General features: G+C 38.3%; 1 pseudogene; it reads left to right on the forward strand.

Moving 5' to 3' along the window:
* Positions 1–1,473: 1,473 nt before the first annotated feature.
* LOC113898900 overlaps positions 1,474–22,148 on the forward strand; it is a 36,951-nt pseudogene continuing 16,276 nt past the window's right edge.

The raw sequence follows: 22,148 nt of genomic DNA on the forward strand, positions 1-22,148 counted from the left end.
ACCCACCTGGCCATGCAGGAGACTTAAGAGACATGGGTTTGATCCCTGTATCAGAAATTCCCTGGGGGAGGATTGGCAGCTCACTCCAGTAGTCTTGCCTGGAGAATCCTCATGGACAGAGAAGCCTGGCAGACTACAGTCACAGGGTCCCAAAGAGTTAGCCACAACTGAAGCAACCAAGCATGGCGGGGAATGCAGCATGCCAGGCTTCCCCGACCCTCACTGTCTCCCAAAGTTTGCTCAAATTCATGTCCATTGACTTGGTGATGCCATCCAATCATCTCATCCTTTGTTGTCCCCTTCTCCTCCTGCCCTCAGTCTTGCCCAGCATCAGGGTCATTTCCAGTGAGTCAGCTCTTCGCATCAGGTGGCCAAAATATTGGAGCTTCAGCATCAACATCCATCCTTCCAGTGAATATTTAGAGTTGATTTCTTTTAGGATTGACTGGTTTGATCTCCTTGCAGTCCAAGGAACTCTCAAGAGTCTTCTCTAGCACCACAATTTGAAAACATCGGTTCTTCCCTGTTCAGCTTTCTTTATTATCCAACAAAGAAATTATAAAAGAAAATGCCTAGAAATCAATCGTATCAATTCTTAGATTAAAAAGAGTGACTCATTGCAATGAAGAAAGCTCATTTTGAAATCTCAGAGCACTGGAAATGTTGGAAAATTGGTGGATCTCAGTTTTTCCAGAGTAGATAAGTTATTTATAAGAAGATCAAGTCACAGGCCACAGTCATGCTTCTATAATTACAGGAACAGCTAAGTCACTTCAGTCGTGTCCGACTCTGTGCAACCCCATAGACGGCAGGCACCAGGCTCCCCATCCCTGGGATTCTCCAGGCAAGAACACTGGAGTGGGTTGCCATTTCCTTCTCCAATGCATGAAAGTGAAAAGTGAAAGTGAAGCCGCTCAGTCATGTCTGACTCTTAGAGACCCCATGGACTGCAGCCTACCAGGCTCCTCCATCCATGGGATTTTCCAGGCAAGAGTACTGGAGTGGGGTGCCATCGCCTTCTCCAAATTATAGGAAAGCTGGAAGCTAAAAGGTTATGGAGCAATGCTAACAGAATTCTGGTAAAAAATAATTTCAATCCATCTCTGAAAGTGAAAGTGAAGTCGTTCAGTCGTGTCCGACTCTTTGCAACCCCAGGGACTGTAGCCCACCAGGCTCCCCAGTCCATGGGATTCTCTAGGCAAGAACATTGGAGTGGGGTGCCATTTCCTTCTCCAGGGGATCTTCCCCACCCAGGGGTTGAAACCGGGTCTCCTGCATTGTAGGCAGATGCTTTACTGTCTGAGCCACCAGGGAAGTCCATCTCTACACCTAGCCAAATTTTTACTCAAGAGTAAACAAAGAATAAAGATATTTGAAAGCATACATTAATTTAAAACATTAAAACTTCCTATATGTGCTTTCTTAGAAAGCTGATGAGAAAATGTTCCATCCTTATTAAGGTGTAAACCGGGCATGAGGAAGACAGGTATCCACAAAACAGGGAATTCAGCAGAAGGGAGATTTCAACAGGAGAGAGGTAAACAGAATTCCAAGGAGGATAGTGAAGGGAATTCCGAGTAGAACAGCTGTGTAGCTAACTGAGAGGATGATTATTTTCAGATGTTTTCAAAAGGATGTTTTCCCCAGAGCATGTGCATTATGACGATTTGAAGAAATGAGAGTTTTTATTTTGAATTATTGGTATAGTCTTTAAGTTTTTGATAATTATACAATAGCTTGCATTGTTTAACACTTATATCATGCTTACTAAACACCTAGCACTGTTTCAAGCATTTTACATATATTTATTCACTTAAATAATTCATTAAATTAAATAAGTAAATTCATTTATTAATCCTCTGACATAGTTTTTTTTTTTTTTTTTTTTTTTTTTAATCTTGAGAACTTGGGACTGCCGCTTAGTGGCAGAGCTAGCATCCAAACTCAGGGAGTCTGCCTCCTCATCTTCTGCTCTCAATCATACCCTATCTGCTTCTCATCCAATTTCTAGTTATACTGAACATTTCCCTCTTATGAGAACACAATCAAAAGTTTTTTCTTCCTCATTTTGTACTGCCTAGTAGATTTGAGGGTTGAGATTGTGACATTTTCTGCCTTATCTTTTTTTTTAAAGTAAAAATTGAGTCCTATTGTTGAGTTTTAGCAGAAATGATATATATTTTTTGCCATTAGTGTTTAAAAGAGAAGGAAATTAGTAAATGAAACCAATCTCCAAGAGTGGTTTTATAAGATAGCAGAACATTTTACTGCTTTCTATCTAACACTGCATTTCAATTTTAAGCATTTAACAGTTTCTATTATAGACAAGTGGTTAGAACAAAGACATTCCATTCTTTGCTGTTAGAATTCAGGGTAGCTTTTCCTTATATTGGAGTCTACAGAAGGTAGTGTTACAATGGAGTTCTTTTCTTTTTTTGCAGTACAGTTGGTTTATAATATTATATTAGTTTCAGGTGTACAACATGTAAGTCAGCATTTTTTACATTATACTCCTTTAAAGTTGTTACAAAATAATGGCATTTCCTACAATGGAGTTCTGGGATAATAAATGTCTTTATCTCTAGTTCAAATTACTTGAAAGAACAATTTTTGTCTACTAATATAAAGCCTAATTAAGAACTTGTACCTGCTACTAAATAGCTCTGTCAACTTATAAGCCTGTATCACGCCTCTGATTTGCATTCCATGATTAACCAACACTTCTGTGCACCTATGGGGTATAAATGGGGGTAATAATAAGTGGGGTACCTAGTCAAGGGTAGCTTTATGGCTTTGATAAGGCTCAACACACATTGATGGATTTTGAGGTATTTAACAAAACATCCAACCAGTCTATCCTAAAGGAGATCAGTCCTGAATGTTCATTGGAAGGACTGATGCTGAAGCTGAAACTCCAATACTTTGGCCACGTCATGCAAAGAGCTGACTCATTGGAAAAGACCCTGATGCTGGGAGGGATTGGGGGTGGAAGGAGAAGGGGACGACAGAGGATGAGATGGCTGGATGGCATCACCGACTCGATGGACATGAGTTTGAGTAAACTCCGGGAGTTGGTGATGGACAGGGAGACCTGGCGTGCTGCGATTCATGGGGTTGCAAAGAGTCGGACATGCCTAAGTGACACACATGAGTAAATACATACACACTATTTTGCTTTTCTGGGTCAAAAAGGCTCAGAAATGCTATAGCAGACAGAAAACTAACAAGGATTATTCTTTCCCTGGAGAAATTCACACTGATGAGGAAGACAAACAAAACCCACTTGCAAAACACAGTAAAAATTGCTAAAATAAGGGTAAGTGCAAACTTCTATGAAGCACAGAGACAAGAATCCCGATGTCCCTAGTCTACTGACATTCCCACTCTCTTAGACAGCCATCACCACCTTCTCTCCTCAGGTTCCTGACACCTGCTAACCCACCTTCTCTGTCAGCTGCTCAGCTTGCTCTTTCATGACCCTGAAACAAAGGCAATGCCCGAGGCCACCATCAGCACATCAGGTCACCTGCCAGTGTCTGCTTCCACATGCTGTGCCATGCTGTCTGCTTTCATAAATGAGCGTGATCATGTGCACAGCCTGTCCTCTATGGGGCACTGGATCACATCACTTCTCAGATCAAAGAGGGCATTATTCTAGTTGCTGCTGCTAAGTCACTCAGTTGTGTCCAACTCTGTGCGACCCCAGAGACGGCAGCCCACCAGGCTCCGCCGTCCCTAGGATTCTCCAGGCAAGAACACTGAAGTGGGTTGCCATTTCCTTCTCCAATGCATGAAAGTGAAAAGTGAAAGGGAAGTCGCTCAGTCATGTCCAACTCTTAGTGACCCCATGGACTGCAGCCCACCAGACTTCTCCATCCATGGGATTTTCCAGGCAAGAGTACTGGAGTGGGGTGCCATTGTCTTCTCCGATATTCTGGTCGCTACCCTCTCTTTTCCCACATTACCATTTCCTCCTGTTTACTGAGTCATTCTTGGAAGCATAGAAACATGCGGATGTTTCTCTACTCCTCCTTTTAGAAACAAAACCTTTTCTTGAAGCACTCTACCAGCCAGGTGTGGCCTGATTTCTTCCCTTTGCAGCAACGGTCCTTGAAAGAATTGCCTGCCTTTACTCTCACTCACTCTGATTCCTCTCCCCCAGTTGTCTCTTCAACAAATTCCAAGCAGATTCTAGTCTCAACCACTTCACTGAATATGCACTGGACACTTCTGCTGTGCTAAATCTGATGGCCAAGTATCAGTTTCCCTCTTGCTTTGTTAACAGCCTTTGACACACATATCCTTCTCCCTAAAGAACCTGCTCTACTTGACAGGTCATTTTCCACACATATTTTCCCCTCACTTCTTTTGGCCCATTTCTCCTCTTCTTCGTCTTACATCTTGATTTTGGAGTCCTCTCCCCTCCCCCTGGGCTCAGTTCTTGCTCCTCGTCACTTCTCTACCCAGATTCACATCGGCACTTTTATTATATTGTCTCAATTCATGGTTATGCAGATGCTTTGTATGTTACAACCCCCACATCTATGTCTCCACTCAGGATCTTCCACTTGACCTCTAGAACTAGAGGCAAGGTATATTAAAGCAAATGGAGATTTTTTTCTTTTTAAGATTTTTTTTTGGTGTGGATCATTTTTAAAGTCTTCATTGAATTTGTTACAATATGGCTTCCATTTAATGTTTTGGTTTTTTGGCCACAAGGCATGTGGTATCTGACCTCTGAGACCAGGGATCGAACGCACACTCCCTGCACTGGAAGGCAAAGTCCTAACTACGGGACTGCTAGGGAAAGCAAATGGAGTTTAAGTTTCGGGCTGTCACTTGTATGACTCCCTTCCAGAGCTCTGGGATATGGCCCAGCAATATGATGTATATGAGAGTTGTTAAATCACAGGTTTAGGCACAAATGAATCAATAAAGCAAAGGCCATGTAAGGTAAAGTGAATGGAATTGCTTAGGTTAAAATGAAGAGTTGAGAAGAGAGAGCACTGGAAGATTGTACTAACTGTTCATATAGGGTAAGATTATACAGGGTCTTGAAAGAGAGGTTACAATAAATTTTAATTTTTTCTTGAAAAAATAAACCTTCCTTAGTGTTACATGAAAAGATACAACACTTTTTCATTAAAAAGGTTTTCAAAAGTTAGATAACCAGACAAATTATCTACCTAAAATTTTTCCTACTTCTGGGAGCAGTTTTCTTTAAATACCAGAAGTGTTAAGAATATTAGGATACTTGTTTAAGGATGTTGATGTATGGCAAAACCAATACAATATTGTAAAGTAATTAGCCTCCAATTAAAATAAATAAATTTAAATTAAAAAAATAAAAATGGTAATTAAAAACCACAGGCCATGAAAAGAGTGTTTTTCCTTTATTTTCTGTAAGAAAACACACACACACAAAAACGTATAAGAATGTTCCCAAGATAATAAATCTTCTGTTTGGAAAGGGGATGGGGCTTTTCTAGGTTCTTTCTTTGAAAAAATTTGAAGTGCAGAAATTGAGTTGTTATCAACTATTTTTCACTAAAATTTGACTGTTGCTTATCCTTCTATCCTAGCCCTGGGTTCAGAATTAATGATCAAATGTAATTCTCAGATTCTCTACTAATAGAGATTAGAAATCACTCAAATAAAAATTCAAATACTGACACTCTATTTGTGTTTTATAGAAGATTATTTTGTCAAAGAGAGTCAAGTTGACACCAGGAGCAAGGATAGTAATAGAGTTTTTACATAATTCATGGGAAAAATAATAAAAATGTAAGATATATAGATGGTTGCTAGAATAAAAAAAATTAACATTTGTTAAAACCACAATATATCCAGGGATATCCTGAGTTGAGTTGAGTTCAGTCACTCAGTTGTGTCCTACTCTTTATGACCCCGTGGTCTACAGCACACCAGGCCTCTCTGTCCATCACCAACTCACAGAGCTTACTCAAACTTATTACCATTGAGTCGGTGATGCCATCCAACCATCTCATCCTCTGTCATCCCCTTTTCCTACTGCTTTCAATCTTTCCCAGCATCAGGGTCTTTTCCAACGAGTCAGTTCTTTGCATCAGGTGGCCAAAGTATTGGAGTTTCAGCTTCAGCATCAGTCCTTCCAATGAATATTCAGGACTGATTTCCTTTAGGATGGACTGGTTGGATCTCCTTGCTGTTCAAGGGACTCTCAAGAGTCTTCTCCAACATCACAGTTCAAAAGCATCAATTTTTTGGTGCTCAGCTTTCTTTATAGTCCAGCTCTCACATCCATACATGACTACTGGAAAAACCATAGGATATCCTGAGTGAATTATAAATATTTTAGCCAAAGTTTCAGCAGAACTGAAATTTGAACCTCAACTGTTTGCTTCCAGAGCATGTACTATTAACTATTGAACTGTCTCTAAACATAAAATTAATTGAAAGGTTTATTCTTTTTTAATGGAGGTATTGTAAAAGAAAGATAAACTGAATTTTATGATTACACATTTGAACTGAAAAAGCTTAGTGAAGTGGCAAAATTATTTCCTTAAGAGCCTAAGAGACATTTATCTGAATTCTACTCTACTATTGATATCTCAGCAGCCTTATCCAAACTATTAATTTTTTAATTTTCTCTAATTCTGTTATATCATCTTAAAAATCTGAAAGAAAATACCTGTTTTGTAGAGATTAAATATGTGTATGTATATGTACAATAATAGCCCATAGTATACACTTATATGGTAGATGATGCCATTGATTCACAATTCTAAGCCTGGGTAGCACAGTGAATTATGATATTGTAGAATATACAAAATCAGGAATGAAAATATATTTGAGAAGAAGCTACTGAGACTTTCATAGATATAATAAATTATTATTTAATTGTGAGAAAACACCTATGTATAAGAAAGAGGAAAGAAAATAAATTTTTACAAAGAGAAATAAGCGTAGAATCCAAATAATCATTGAAAAGTACATTATACTCCCTCATTTATGCTTAAGAAATGAGCACCTGAGAGTGTTTTGCCTATGTTCTCCTCTAGGAGTTTTATAGTTTCTGGTCTTACGTTTAGATCTTTAATCCATTTTGAGTTTATTTTTGTGTATGGTGTTAGAAAGTGTTCTAGTTTCATTCTTTTACAAGTGGTTGACCAGATTTCCCAGCACCACTTGTTAAAGAGATTGTCTTTAATCCATTGTATATTCTTGCCTCCTTTGTCAAAGATAAGGTGTCCATATGTGTGTGGATTTATCTATGGGAATGCAAACCAGTACAGCCACTATGGAGAACAGTGTGGAGATTCCTTAAAAAACTGGAAACAGAACTGCCTTATGATCCAGCAATCCCACTGCTGGGCATACACACTGAGGAAACCAGAAGGGAAAGAGACACGTATACCCCAGTGTTCATCTCAGCACTGTTTATAATAGCCAGGACATGGAAGCAACCTAGATGTCCATCAGCAGATGAATGGATAAGCAAGCTGTGGTACATATACACAATGGAGTATTACTCAGCCATTAAAAAGAATACATTTGAATCAGTTCTAATGAGGTGGATGAAACTGGAGCCTATTATACAGAGTGAAGTAAGCCAGAAAGAAAAACACCAATACAGTATACTAACGTATATATATGGAATTTATAAAGATGCTAACAATAACCCTGTTAACGAGACAGCAAAAGAGACACTGATGTATAGAACAGTCTTATGGACTCTGTTGGAGAGGGAGAGGAGGGGAAGATTTGGTAGAAGGGCATTGAAACATGCATAATATCGTGTATGAAACGAGTTGCCAGTCCAGGTTTGATGCACGATACTGGATGCTTGGGTCTAGTGCACTGGGACGACCCAGAGGGAGGGTATGGGGAGGGAGGAGGGAGGAGGGTTCAGGATGGGGAACACATGTATACCTGTGGCAGATTCATTTTGATATTTGGCAAAACTAATACAATTTGTAAAGTTTAAAAATAAAATAAAATTAAAAAAAAAGAAAGTAAATAATAATAATAAAAAAAAGAAATGAGTACTTGGTAGGGATGGGAAGTATTATAAAACAGAGAAACTTCACTGATGTTGTTGTTCTGTCACTCACTCATGTCTGACTGTTGGCAACACCATGGACTGCAGCACGCCAGGCTTCCCTGTCCTTCACCATCTCCCAAAACTTGCTCAAACTCATGTCCATTGAGTCCGTGGTGCCATCCAACCGTCTCATCCTCTGTCTTCCCCTTCTCCTCCTGCCTTCGATCTTGCCCAGCATCAGGGTCTTTTCAAATGAGTCAGCTCTTCGCATAAGGTGGCCAAAGTATTGGAGCTTCAACATCAGTCCTTCCAATGAATATTCAAGACTTATTTCCTTTAGAATGGACTGGTTTGATCTCCTTGCAGTCCAAGGGACTCTCAAGAGTCTTCTCCAATACCACAGTTCAGAAGCATCAATTCTTTGTCACTTAGCCTGCTTTATGGTCCAACTCTCACATCCATACATGACTACTGGAAAAACCATAGCTTTGACCATGTGGACCTTTGTTGGCAAAGTCATTGACATTGGGAGAGGTAAAAAGAATAAATCTTATAAAGTGAAAAATAAGAAAACAGCATTCCCTGTGAGTAGATGACATCTAGTTTCTCCATTCTTAAGGAAGGGTGAACTGTGTTGAGGCCAGCATATATCCCATTCTAGAGATCATCTGTTAGGCTGAATGATACGTCAAACCATGTAACTGGTTTTCATGCATTTGCACTTACTATACTGATAGGTGTTAATGTTCTGTAGATGACTTAAAAAGAAGGAGGGGGATAAAAGGAGTCATCAGTGGTCATTCTAATAGTAAATATATATATATGTGTGTATGTATATATATATATATAGAGAGAGAGAGAGAGAGAGAGACAGAGAGAGAGAGAGATAAGAGGAAGAATAAGGAATACAATCCTGGAGCAATTACCTTGAAAAAGTGTCAATGGTTATTTCTTTTTTTTTAATTGAGAAGAAAGATCATGCTGTGAGATAGGAAAGCAGAAAAGAAATGTCATCTTGTCAGGCCAGTAACATAAATGAGATTCTTTCTTGGAGAAGGAAAATTCCAGAGTGGAAGGGAGAGGAATTGAATATAGGCATCCTCAAACATATCTTATTTTTAAAATTTGACTCTGAAAATATGAAAATGTTTCAATAGTTAGGAAACAACATCAAAGCAAAATGAGACAAAGATATCAACACCTAAAAAATTATAGGCAAAACAAAGCACTAACTCTGTAGGATATTAGTGGCTTAAATTTAAATAGAAATTTAAAATGAGGAATTGACTTGTACATCCGTCATGAGATTTATACCCTAAGATCAAACAAACTGCAAAAATAAACCCTTAAACTGACTTTGTAATCGTGTTGTTATTAATAATGTAACACTGGCATGTTGATTCTGAAAATGTGCACATCCACACAAACACACACACAGGTATGAAATCATCTTAATGTCCTTAGTTTCGTATTGCTGTTGCAACAAATCACCACAAACTTAGAGGCTTTAAACCACACAAATTTATTACCTTATAGTTCTGGAGGTCAGAAGTCTACAGCAGGCCCACAAAGCTGCTTCCTTCTCGAGGTTTTAGGGAAGGATCTCTTTTCTTGCCTTTTCTACCTCTATAAGCCACCAACAGTCTTGGGCTCATGGTCACATTGTCTATATTCAAAGCCAACAGCACATCAATTTCCAAAGTTTCTTCCTCTTTTTATTCCTCTGCTTCCAGCATCACATTGTCTTCTCTTTATGTGAGACTCTCTTGCCTCTTTCTTACAAGGATCCTTGTGATTATAAAGTGCTTGCCTGGATAATTTTTCCATCTCAGAAATCCTTAACTTAGTCATGTATGTAAGGTCCTTTCTGCTATATATGATAATGTGCTCACAGATTCTAGAGAGTAGGATATCAATATTGTTGGGGGTGGATATTATTCAGTCTAGCACAATTAGGAACTAAGACTTTTAGTATCATATATTTAAATGAATATATATATATATTTAAATGAATAAAGATAGGTTTATTGAACTTGCTACATGAAATGAAATGCACTTCAGAGGTATAAAAATAGAATGGGAAAAGTTACAGAAAGATACATAAAAGTTTGGGCAGCCTAAGGAATTGTTGATAATTGGTAAACTAAGTAGGTTGCTGGCATATTCTGATTATGGGAAGTTACTGTGGGATCAATTTAGGTATGATCTTAGTCACAGAACTAAGACTGAATGAGTTAAGACTACAACTATTTGAGTTTAGCTAATCTGTTATGTATCAATACTTCATGGTTGAGTTTTTTAAATATTTCTCTTATTAGACGTAGTACTGTCCACTTTGCTCATGTGGTTTCTGTTTTAAATATCAGCACTGTTCCTCAGGTTATTCTTTAGCCTAAGAAATGAATAAATCATTATCATCTGAGGATGTGATCAATTCAGATTTATACCACTGTTTGATGGATCGAGATCATTTGCTGAATTTTTAATGCAAGGTAAAAGATGGTGGAGGAACATCTTTAAAACACTTGAAGAAATGTCAACTTAGAATTCTAAACATAATGAAAATACCATTCAGAAATGAAGGCAAAATAAAGACAGTTAAAGGCCCAGATGGTTCTTGTGGTAAGGAACTCACCTAACAATGCAGGAGACATAAGAGATGTGAATTTGATCCCTGGGTGGGGAAGATCCCCTGGAGGAAGACGTGGCAACCCACTCCAGTATCCTTGCCTGGAGAATCCCATGGACAGAGGAGCCTGGTGGGTTACAGTCCATGGTGTTGTAAGAGTCAGATATGAATGAAGCGACTGATCCTGCATGCACAAAGGCATATAAAAGATAAAAGAATTGATCACACCAAACCAGAACTACAAGAAATATAAAAGGAAATATTTCAGAAAAAAGAAAAATGACAACAGATAGAAATTTGAATCTATGCAGAGAAATATTATAAATATATAAAGTATATAAGTAGGACTAAAGTCTAGTCAAGGCTATGGTTTTTCCAGTGGTCATGTATGGATGTGAGAGTTGAACTATAAAGAAAGCTGAGCACCGAAGAATTGATGCTTTTGAACTGTGGTGTTGGAGAAGACTCTTGAAAGTCCCTTGGACCGCAAGATCCAACCAGTCCATCCTAAAGGAGATATATCCTGGGTTTTCATTGGTAGGGCTGATGTTGAAGCTGAAACTCCAATACTTTGGCCACCTGATGTGAAGAGCTGACTCATTGGAAAAGACCCTGATGCTGGGAAAGGGTGAGGGCAGGAGGAGAAGAGGACGACAGAGGATGAGATGGTTGGATGGCATCACTGACTCAATGGAAATGGGTTTGGGTGAACTCCAGGAGTTGGTGATGGACAGGGAGGCCTGGCATGCTGCAGTTCATGGGGTTGCAGAGTCGGACACGACTGAGAAACTGAGCTGAACTGAAAGTAACTCCTCCTTATTTTATAAATAAGATTTAAGATTTTAAAAGATGACTGTCACTTCTGATTTCTGGTCATTCAATAAACATAGACGTTGCTACTCCATCCTAACAAGTTGAACAAACTAAAAAATCAAGAATTTTAGATCCATCAGGGAAGTGAGGTAATAGGACAAACCTCTGTGCCAAAGCCTGACAGGCAGATACAGAGGATCACAACTTCTTTTTTTTTTTTTTTTTTAAATTTTATTTTATTTTTAAACTTTACATAATTGTATTAGTTTTGCCAAATATCAAAATGAATCCACCACAGGTATACATGTGTTCCCCATCCTGACCCCTCCTCCCTCCTCCCTCCCCATACCCTCCCTCTGGGTCGTCCCAGTGCACTAGCCCCAAGCATCCAGTATCGTGCATCGAACCTGGACTGGCAACTCGTTTCTTACATGATATTTTACATGTTACAATGTCATTCTCCCAAATCTTCCCACCCTCTCCCTCTCCCACAGAGTCCATAAGACTGTTCTATACATCAGTGTCTCTTTTGCTGTCTCGTACACAGGGTTATTGTTACCATCTTTCTAAATTCCATATATATGCGTTAGAATACTGTATTTATGTTTTTCCTTCTGGCTTACTTCACTCTGTATAATAGGCTCCAGTTTCATCCACCTCATTAGAACTGATTCAAATGTATTCTTTTTAATGGCTGAGTAATACTCCATTGTGTATATGTACCACAGCTTTCTTATCCATTCATCTGCTGATGGACATCTAGGTTGCTTCCATGTCTTGGCTATTATAAACAGTGCTGCGATGAACATTGGGGTACACGTGTCTCTTTCCCTTCTGGTTTCCTCAGTGTGTATGCCCAGCAGTGGGATTGCTGGGTCATAAGGCAGTTCTATTCCCAGTTTTTTAAGGAATCTCCACACTGTTCTCCATAGTGGCTGTACTAGTTTGCATTCCCACCAACAGTGTAAGAGGGTTCCCTTTTCTCCACACCCTCTCCAGCATTTATTATTTGTAGACTTTTGGATCGCAGCCATTCTGACTGGTGTGAAATGGTACCTCATAGTGGTTTTGATTTGCATTTCTCTGATAATGAGTGATGTTGAGCATCTTTTCATGTGTTTGTTAGCCATCTGTATGTCTTTTTTGGAGAAATGTCTATTTAGTTCTTTGGCCCATTTTTTGATTGGGTCGTTTATTTTTCTGGAGTTGAGCTGTAGGAGTTGCTTGTATATTTTTGAGATTAGTTGTTTGTCGGTTGCTTCATTTGCTATTATTTTCTCCCATTCTGAAGGCTGTCTTTTCACCTTGCTAATAGTTTCCTTTGATGTGCAGAAGCTTTTAAGGTTAATTAGGTCCCATTTGTTTATTTTTGCTTTTATTTCCAATATTCTGGGAGGTGGGTCATAGAGGATCCTGCTGTGATGTATGTCGGAGAGTGTTTTGCCTATGTTCTCCTCTAGGAGTTTTATAGTTTCTGGTCTTACGTTTAGATCTTTAATCCATTTTGAGTTTATTTTTGTGTATGGTGTTAGAAAGTGGTCCAGTTTCATTCTTTTACAAGTGGCTGACCAGATTTCCCAGCACCACTTGTTAAAGAGATTGTCTTTAATCCATTGTATATTCTTGCCTCCTTTGTCGAAGATAAGGTGTCCATATGTGCGTGGATTTATCTCTGGGCTTTCTATTTTATTCCATTGATCAATATTTCTGTCTTTGTGCCAGTACCATACTGTCTTGATAACTGTGGCTTTGTAGTAGAGCCTGAAGTCAGGTAGGTTGATTCCTCCAGTTCCATTCTTCTTTCTCAAGATCGCTTTGGCTATTCGAGGTTTTTTGTATTTCCATACAAATTGTGAAATTATTTGTTCTAGCTCTGTGAAGAATACTGTTGGTAGCTTGATAGGGATTGCGTTGAATCTATAAATTGCTTTGGGTAGTATACTCATTTTCACTATATTGATTCTTCCAATCCATGAACATGGTATATTTCTCCATCTATTAGTGTCCTCTTTGATTTCTTTCACCAGTGTTTTATAGTTTTCTATATATAGGTCTTTAGTTTCTTTAGGTAGATATATTCCTAAGTATTTTATTCTTTCTGTTGCAATGGTGAATGGAATTGTTTCCTTAATTTCTCTTTCTGTTTTCTCATTATTAGTGTATAGGAATGCAAGGGATTTCTGTGTGTTGATTTTATATCCTGCAACTTTACTGTAGTCATTGATTATTTCTAGTAATTTTCTGGTGGACTCTTTAGGGTTTTCTATGTAGAGGATCATGTCATCTGCAAATAGTGAGAGTTTTACTTCTTCTTTTCCAATTTGGATTCCTTTTATTTCTTTTTCTGCTCTGATTGCTGTGGCCAAAACTTCCAAAACTATGTTGAATAGTAATGGTGAAAGTGGGCACCCTTGTCTTGTTCCTGACTTTAGAGGAAATGCTTTCAATTTTTCACCATTGAGGATAATGTTTGCAGTGGGTTTGTCATATATAGCTTTTATTATGTTGAGGTATGTTCCTTCTATTCCTGCTTTCTGGAGAGTTTTTATCATAAATGGATGTTGAATTTTGTCAAAGGCTTTCTCTGCATCTATTGAGATAATCATATGGTTTTTATTTTTCAATTTGTTAATGTGGTGTATTACATTGATTGATTCGCGGATATTGAAGAATCCTTGCATCCCTGGGATAAAGCCCACTTGATCATGGTGTATGATCTTTTTAATGTGTTGTTGGATTCTGATTGCTAGAATTTTGTTAAGGATTTTTGCATCTATGTTCATCAGTGATATTGGCCTGTAGTTTTCTTTTTTTGTGGGATCTTTGTCAGGTTTTGGTATTAGGGTGATGGTGGCCTCATAGAATGAGTTTGGAAGTTTACCTTCCTCTGCAATTTTCTGGAAGAGTTTGAGCAGGATAGGTGTTAGCTCTTCTCTAAATTTTTGGTAGAATTCAGCTGTGAAGCCGTCTGGACCGGGGCTTTTGTTTGCTGGAAGATTTTTGATTACAGTTTCAATTTCCATGCTTGTGATGGGTCTGTTAAGATTTTCTATTTCTTCCTGGTCCAGTTTTGGAAAGTTGTACTTTTCTAAGAATTTGTCCATTTCTTCCACGTTGTCCATTTTATTGGCATATAATTGTTGATAGTAGTCTCTTATGATCCTTTGTATTTCTGTGTTGTCTGTTGTGATCTCTCCATTTTCGTTTCTAATTTTGTTGATTTGATTTTTCTCCCTTTGTTTCTTGATGAGTCTGGCTAATGGTTTGTCAATTTTATTTATCCTTTCAAAGAACCAGCTTTTGGTTTTGTTGATTTTTGCTATGGTCTCTTTTGTTTCTTTTGCATTTATTTCTGCTCTAATTTTAAAGATTTCTTTCCTTCTACTAACCCTGGGGTTCTTCATTTCTTCCTTTTCTAGTTGCTTTAGGTGTAGAGTTAGGTTATTTATTTGACTTTTTTCTTGTTTCTTGAGGTGTGCCTGTATTGCTATGAACTTTCCCCTTAGGACTGCTTTTACCGTGTCCCACAGGTTTTGGGTTGTTGTGTTTTCATTTTCATTCGTTTCTATGCAAATTTTGATTTCTTTTTTGATTTCTTCTGTGATTTGTTGGTTATTCAGCAGCGTGTTGTTCAGCCTCCATATGTTGGAATTTTTAATAGTTTTTCTCCTGTAATTGAGATCTAATCTTACTGCATTGTGGTCAGAAAAAATGCTTGGAATGATTTCTATCTTTTTGAATTTACCAAGGCTAGCTTTATGGCCCAGGATGTGATCTATCCTGGAGAAGGTTCCATGTGCGCTTGAGAAAAAGGTGAAATTCATTGTTTTGGGATGAAATGACCTATAGATATCAATTAGGTCTAACTGGTCTATTGTATCGTTTAAAGTTTGTGTTTCCTTGTTAATTTTCTGTTTAGTTGATCTATCCATAGGTGTGAGTGGGGTATTAAAGTCTCCCACTATTATTGTGTTATTGTTAATTTCTCCTTTCATACTTGTTAGCATTTGTCTTACATACTGTGGTGCTCCCGTGTTGGGTGCATATATATTTATAATTGTTATATCTTCTTCTTGGATTGATCCTTTGATCATTATGTAGTGACCTTCTTTGTCTCTTTTCACAGCCTTTGTTTTAAAGTCTATTTTATCTGATATGAGTATTGCTACTCCTGCTTTCTTTTGGTCCCTATTTGCATGGAAAATCTTTTTCCAGCCCTTCACTTTCAGTCTGTATGTGTCTCCTGTTTTGAGGTGGGTCTCTTGTAGACAACATATGTAGGGGTCTTGTTTTTGTATCCATTCAGCCAGTCTTTGTCTTTTGGTTGGGGCATTCAACCCATTTACGTTTAAGGTAATTACTGATAAGTATGTTCCCGTTGCCATTTACTTTATTGTTTTGGGTTCGAGTTTATACACCGTTTTTGTGTTTCCTGTCTAGAGAATATCTTTTAGTATTTGTTGGAGAGCTGGTTTGGTGGTGCAGAATTCTCTCAGCTTTTGCTTGTCTGAAAAGCTTTTGATTTCTCCTTCATACTTGAATGAGATCCTTGCTGGGTACAATAATCTGGTCTGTAGGTTATTTTCTTTCATCATTTTAAGTATGTCTTGCCATTCCCTCCTGGCTTGAAGAGTTTCTATTGAAAGATCAGCTGTTATCCTTATGGGAATTCCCTTGTGTGTTATTTGTTGTTTTTCCCTTGCTGCTTTTAATATTTGTTCTTTGTGTTTGATCTTTGTTAATTTGATTAATATGTGTCTTGGGGTGTTTCTCCTTGGGTTTATCCTGTTTGGGATTCTCTGGGTTTCTTGGACTTGGGTGATTATTTCCTTCCCCATTTTAGGGAAGTTTTCCACTATTATCTCCTCAAGTATTTTCTCATGGTCTTTCTTTTTGTCTTCTTCTTCTGGAACCCCTATGATTCGAATGTTGTAGCGTTTAATATTGTCCTGGAGGTCTCTGAGATTGTCCTCATTTCTTTTAATTCGTTTTTCTTTTATCCTCTCTGATTCATTTATTTCTACCATTCTATCTTCTAATTCACTAATCCTGTCTTCTGCCTCTGTTATTCTACTATTTGTTGCCTCCAGAGTGTTTTTAATTTCACTTATTGCATTATTCATTATATATTGACTCTTTTTTATTTCTTCTAGGTCCTTGTTAAACCTTTCTTGCATCTTCTCAATCCTTGTCTCCAGGCTATTTATCTGTGATTCCATTTTAGTTTCAAGATTTTGGATCAATTTCACTATCATTATTCGGAATTCTTTATCAGGTAGATTCCCTATCTCTTCCTCTTTTGTTTGGTTTGGTGGGCATTTATCCTGTTCCTTTATCTGCTGAGTATTCCTCTGTCTCTTCATCTTGTTTAAATTGCTGAGTTTGGGGTGTCCTTTCTGTATTCTGGCAGTTTGTGGAGTTCTCTTTATTGTGGTGTTTCCTCGCTGTGTGTGGGTTTGTACAGGTGGCTTGTCAAGGTTTCCTGGTTAGGGAAGCTTGTGTCGGTGTTCTGGTGGGTGGAGCTGTATTTCTTCTCTCTGGAGTGCAATGAAATGTCCAGTAATGAGTTATGAGATGTCTATAGTTTTGGGGTGACTTTGGGCAGCCTGTATCTTGAAGCTCAGGGCTGTGTTCCTTTGTTGCTGGAGAATTTGCTTGGTATGTCTTGCCCTGGAACTTATTGGCCCTTGTGTGGTGCTTGGTTTCAGTGTCAGTATGGAGGCATTTGATGAGCTCCTGTGAATGAATGTTCCTGGAGTCAGGAGTTCCCTGGAGTCAGGGTTTGGACTTAAGTCTCCTGCTTCCGATTATCGGTCTTATTTTTACAGTAGTTTCAAAACTTCTCCTTCTATACAGCACCATTGATAAAACATCTACATTAAAGATGATAAGTTTCTCTACAGTGAGGGTCACTCAGAGAGGTTCACAGGGTTACATGGAGAAGAGAAGAGGGAGGAGGGAGTTAGAGGTGACCCAAATGAGATGAGGTGAATCAATAGTGGAGAGAGTGGGCTAGCCAGTAGTCACTTCCTTATGTGCACTCCACAACTGGACCACTCAGAGATGTTCACGGGGTTATACAGAGAAGAGAAGAAGGAGGAAGGTATCAGAGGTGGCCAGAAGGATAAAAGGGGGGAATGAAAAGGAGGGAGACAGATCCAGCCAGTAATCAGTTCCCTAAGTGTTCTCCACCGTCTGGAACACACAGAAATTCACAGAGTTGGGTAGAGTAGAGAGGGGTTAGGGAGGAGACACAGGCGACCTGGTGGAGAAAAAGGAGGGTCCAAAGGGAGAGAGAGCAGTCAAGCCAGTAATCTCACTCCCTAGTGAAAAATGGGTCCTGAAGATTGGGTCCTTAAAGGTACAAAATTGGTAACAAATACATAAAAGCAAAAATTAAAAATCTAGAGTAGAGTTTGGAATTTCAAAAATACGATGTTAAAGAAAAGAAGAAGGAAAAGAAAGAGAGAAAGAACGAACAAACAAAAACAAACAAGGTCGTGAAAATTATAAAGAAAGTACAGGTACAAAATTGATAACTAATACCAGAAAGCGAAAATCAAAAATCTAGAGTAGAGTTTGGAATTTCAAAAATACGATGTTAAAGAAAAGAAGAAGGAAAAGAAAGAGAGAAAAAACGAACAAACAAAAACAAACAAGGTCGCGAAAATTATAAAGAAAGTACAGGTACAAAGTTGATAACTAATACCAGAAAGCAAAAATTAAAAATCTAGAGTAGAGTTTGGAATTTCAAAAATACAATGTTAAAAAAAAAAAAAAAGAAGAAGAAAAATAAAGAGAGAAAACAAACAAACAAATACGAACAATGTCACAAAAATTATAAAGAAAATACAGGTACAAAATGGATATCAAATACCAAAAAGCATAAATTAAAAATCTAGAGTAAAGTTTGGAATTTCAGATATACAATGTTATATAAAAGAAGAAGAGAAAGAAACAGAGAAGAAGAAGAAAAAAAAAAGTCACAGAAATTATATAAAAAAAAAAAAACTATAGGTACAAAATTGATAACATATACCAAAAAGCAAAAATTAAAAATCTAGAGTAGAGTTTGGAATTTCAAAAATACAATGTTAAAGAAAAGAAGAAAAAAACAAAAACAAACAAACAAAAAAAACAAGGTCAAAAAATTATAAAATATATATATATGAAGTTTGCTGAAGAAGAAAAAAATAGGGTCTTTTTTTTTTTTGGCAAAGTAATAGGTTATAAAAGTGAAAATTAAAGGAACAATAGAGGACTTAAAATTTTTTTTTTTTAATTAAAAAAAAAAAAAAGAAAGAATGATTGTAAAAATAATAAAAATATATCTAGGACTTTTTTTTTTTTTTTTTGTGGGTGAGTGGGTTCAGTTCATTTTTGGCTAGTTCCTTGGTCAGATTTATATTTCTCAAGATCTATAGGCCCCTTCCTATGTAGTCCGTAGTAACCACAGGGTTTTGATCTATTACCTATAGCTTCCAAGGCGTTTCCCTCTGTTATATCTTCTTCTGTTTGCTAGTCTCTTCAGTATCTGGTTTCCGCCCTGACTCAAAGGGCACGGTGGAGGACACTTTTTTTTTTTTTTTTTTTTTTTAGGCTTACTTGTTCAGTCGCGCTGTGGGGAGGGAGGGAGGGATGCTGCAAACAAATAACACTGGCGTGGGCTCGCAGTGCCTCAGCCACCCTGGGTCTGCCCCTGCTCACGGCGCGTGTAGCCTCCCTGTCCACACTGCTCGGACTCTAGGTTGTTCCGCCGGGAACAATCCGAGGCTGGCCCTGGGCTGCATGCACCTCCCAGGTCCAAGCCGCTCAGGTTCAGGCACTCGGGTAGTCCTCAGAGGCGCAGACTCAGTTGGGCCTGCGTTTTGTGCTCTTCCCAGGTCCGAGCGCCAATTTGCTCTTCCCAGGCGAGCGCCAATGCTGCGACTTATCGCCTCCCCGCCACTCGGTTATCTGGATGTAAAACCGGCGCACCTTCTCAGGCAGATGTTGACCGTCCAGACCCCCAAGAAGTTTTAGTTAGCAAAGAAGCCTGCTTACAATTTTATAGATAATGTCTCTCTGGGGCTGCGATTGCCCCCTTCCGGCTCTGGCTGCCTGTCACCGGAGGGGGAAGGTCTGCAGCCGGCTATCTCTGTTCAGTCCTTTGTTCCGTGCGCGGGCCTGGCGGTCTTAGGTTAGGGCTGGCTTTTCGCGTGGTAGGTATCCCACAGTCTGGTTTGCTAGCCCAAATTATTTCGCTCAGATAGCGCTCAGGGTATTCAGGCCAGATTCTTACTCTCAGCGATGCAGCCCACGCCGCGCCTCCCTGCCCAGCCCCGGTTTGCTAATGGCGGATGCAGGCGTCTGCGCTGCTTCTCCGCTGGGGGAGTTACCGTAGGGCTCGCAATCTGCGAGTTTTAAATTGTTTATTTATTTTTTCTCCCTGTTATGTTGCCCTCTGTGCTTCCAAAGCTCGGCACAGATTCGGCAGTGAGAAGGTTTCCTGATGTTTGGAAACTTCTCTCTTTTTAAGATTCCCTTCCCGGGACGGAACTCCGTCCCTCCCTCTTTTGTCTCTTTTTTTTTGTTTGTTTTTAATATTTTTTCCTACCTCCTTTTGAAGAGTTGGGTTGCTTTTCTGGGTACCTGATGTCCTCTGCCGGCATTCAGAAGTTGTTTTGTGGAATTTACTCGACGTTTAAATGCTCTTTTGATGAATTTGTGGGGGAGAAAGTGTTCTCCCCGTCCTACTCCTCCGCCATCTTCAGGATCACAACTTCTTGGGGCAGAAACCCACCTCTGTAGGAACCACTACTGGGCTGAGAAGACCTGAACTATAATCAGTGAATCCCTGGAATCTCAGTGTAGGCAAGCCTGAGAGAGAAAATCTCTAAGAGAGTCCCGGTCTTTGGGGATGTCACTACACTTTTGTGAGTTTAACCTCCACTTTAGATCCCATGGACATTAAAAGGATAAAAAGGGAATACTCCATGCTGCTGCTGCTGCTAAGTTGCTTCAGTCGTGTCCGACTCTGTGCGACCCCATAGACGGAAGCCCAGGCAAGAACACAGATATTAATAATCTAGATCAGGGGTCCCCAGCCTCTGGGATCTAATGCCTGATGATCTGAGGTAGAGCTGATGTAAATATTAGAAATAAAGTACACAAAGTATAATACACTTGCATCATCCTAAATTCTTCCCACCCCCCACAAGTCAGTGGAAAAATTGTCTTCCAAGAAACTATAAACTACAGAAGAAAAATCACATGATAATATCAATAGATTGGTAGAATAAATATGTAATAGAAATAGGTAAACAGAAAGATACAATACACAGATACAAACCTACAGAGAACAGTGACATTTCATACTATATTTTGTGGAATGCTTACCCAAAAGGATGTTTGAATTCTTTTGATTGTAGGACACTTACCAATTTTTTTGGTGATTTTCTTATAAAATTTCACTCTTTGATTCTTTCTGTCATTCCTTAAATGATTTAGTTTCCAGATATTGTATCTTTCTGTTTACCTATTTTATTACATATTTACTTGACAGAACACCCATCTATGATAGAAATTATCAGTAAACTTGGAACAGAAGGGAGATTCCTCAATTTAATAATGAACATCAGTTAAAAAAAAAAAAAAAAAAGGAATGAAAATCTACACCTACCATAATGAATTGAAACCCTGCCTGTTCTTCTGTTAAGATGGGAACAAGGCAAGGATGTCCCTTCTCACCACTGCCTTTTATTATCATACTGGAAATCCTAGCTATTGCCATAAGACACCAAAAGGGGGAAAAAAAGATATACAGATTGTGATATAAGTAAACTGTATTTGTTAGAAGAAGCCATGATCTTCTATAAGAAAGTCTGAAAGAGACACACACAACTGTTGTGAACTAGTTAGTATTTATAACAAAGTTGCAGGAAGCAAGGTTAATATGTGTCAATCATTTACTTCTCTACTAGTAAACAAGTGGAATTTGAAATTAAAAACACAGTATCATTTACATTAGCAACCCAAAACATGAAATACTTAGTTATAACAAAGTATGTACAAAATCTATGAAGAAAACTACAAAATTTATAAATAAAGAGTAAGGAATTATTTCACCTGTTCAGTATAAATATACCTCAGGAGAGTCAAAAGCTGATAAGAATTCTTTTTGTATGTAAAAATTTCATTTTAACAAGGAAGGAATAACAAAATGAAATGTGACTATTATACCACTTTCAATGAGAAAATGATAAAATGAGCATAATTCTCCCTCTTTCCCTCTTGAGCAAGTTTGAATTGGGTTTCTGTTACTTGCTATGTGTTAGGCAGTGTAGTGGGCGATACACTAATACATTTTTAGGATTCACAATGGATGCCCGGTAACATTTCTTTTATAATGAAAGCCTCTGTAATAGAACTCAGTCGGCTATACAGCAACCTGACTTAAGCTCAGAAAGACATTTCTGATGCATTGTCATTGCTCCATTCAATACACTGTTAAGAACACTGTGAAAATGATAAATAAACGTTAATTTTTGTCCTTGATTGTTGTAACATACAGAAAACAGAAAAAAAAATTAGACTGGAACAGAGTATAACCTACACAGAACAGTAACATTTCATACTATATTTTGTGGAATGGTTACCAAAAAAGATGTTTGAATTCTTTTGACCATAGGACACTTACCAATT

Source organism: Bos indicus x Bos taurus, chromosome 9 (assembly GCF_003369695.1).
Source record: "Bos indicus x Bos taurus breed Angus x Brahman F1 hybrid chromosome 9, Bos_hybrid_MaternalHap_v2.0, whole genome shotgun sequence".
Lineage (NCBI taxonomy): Eukaryota > Metazoa > Chordata > Mammalia > Artiodactyla > Bovidae > Bos > Bos indicus x Bos taurus.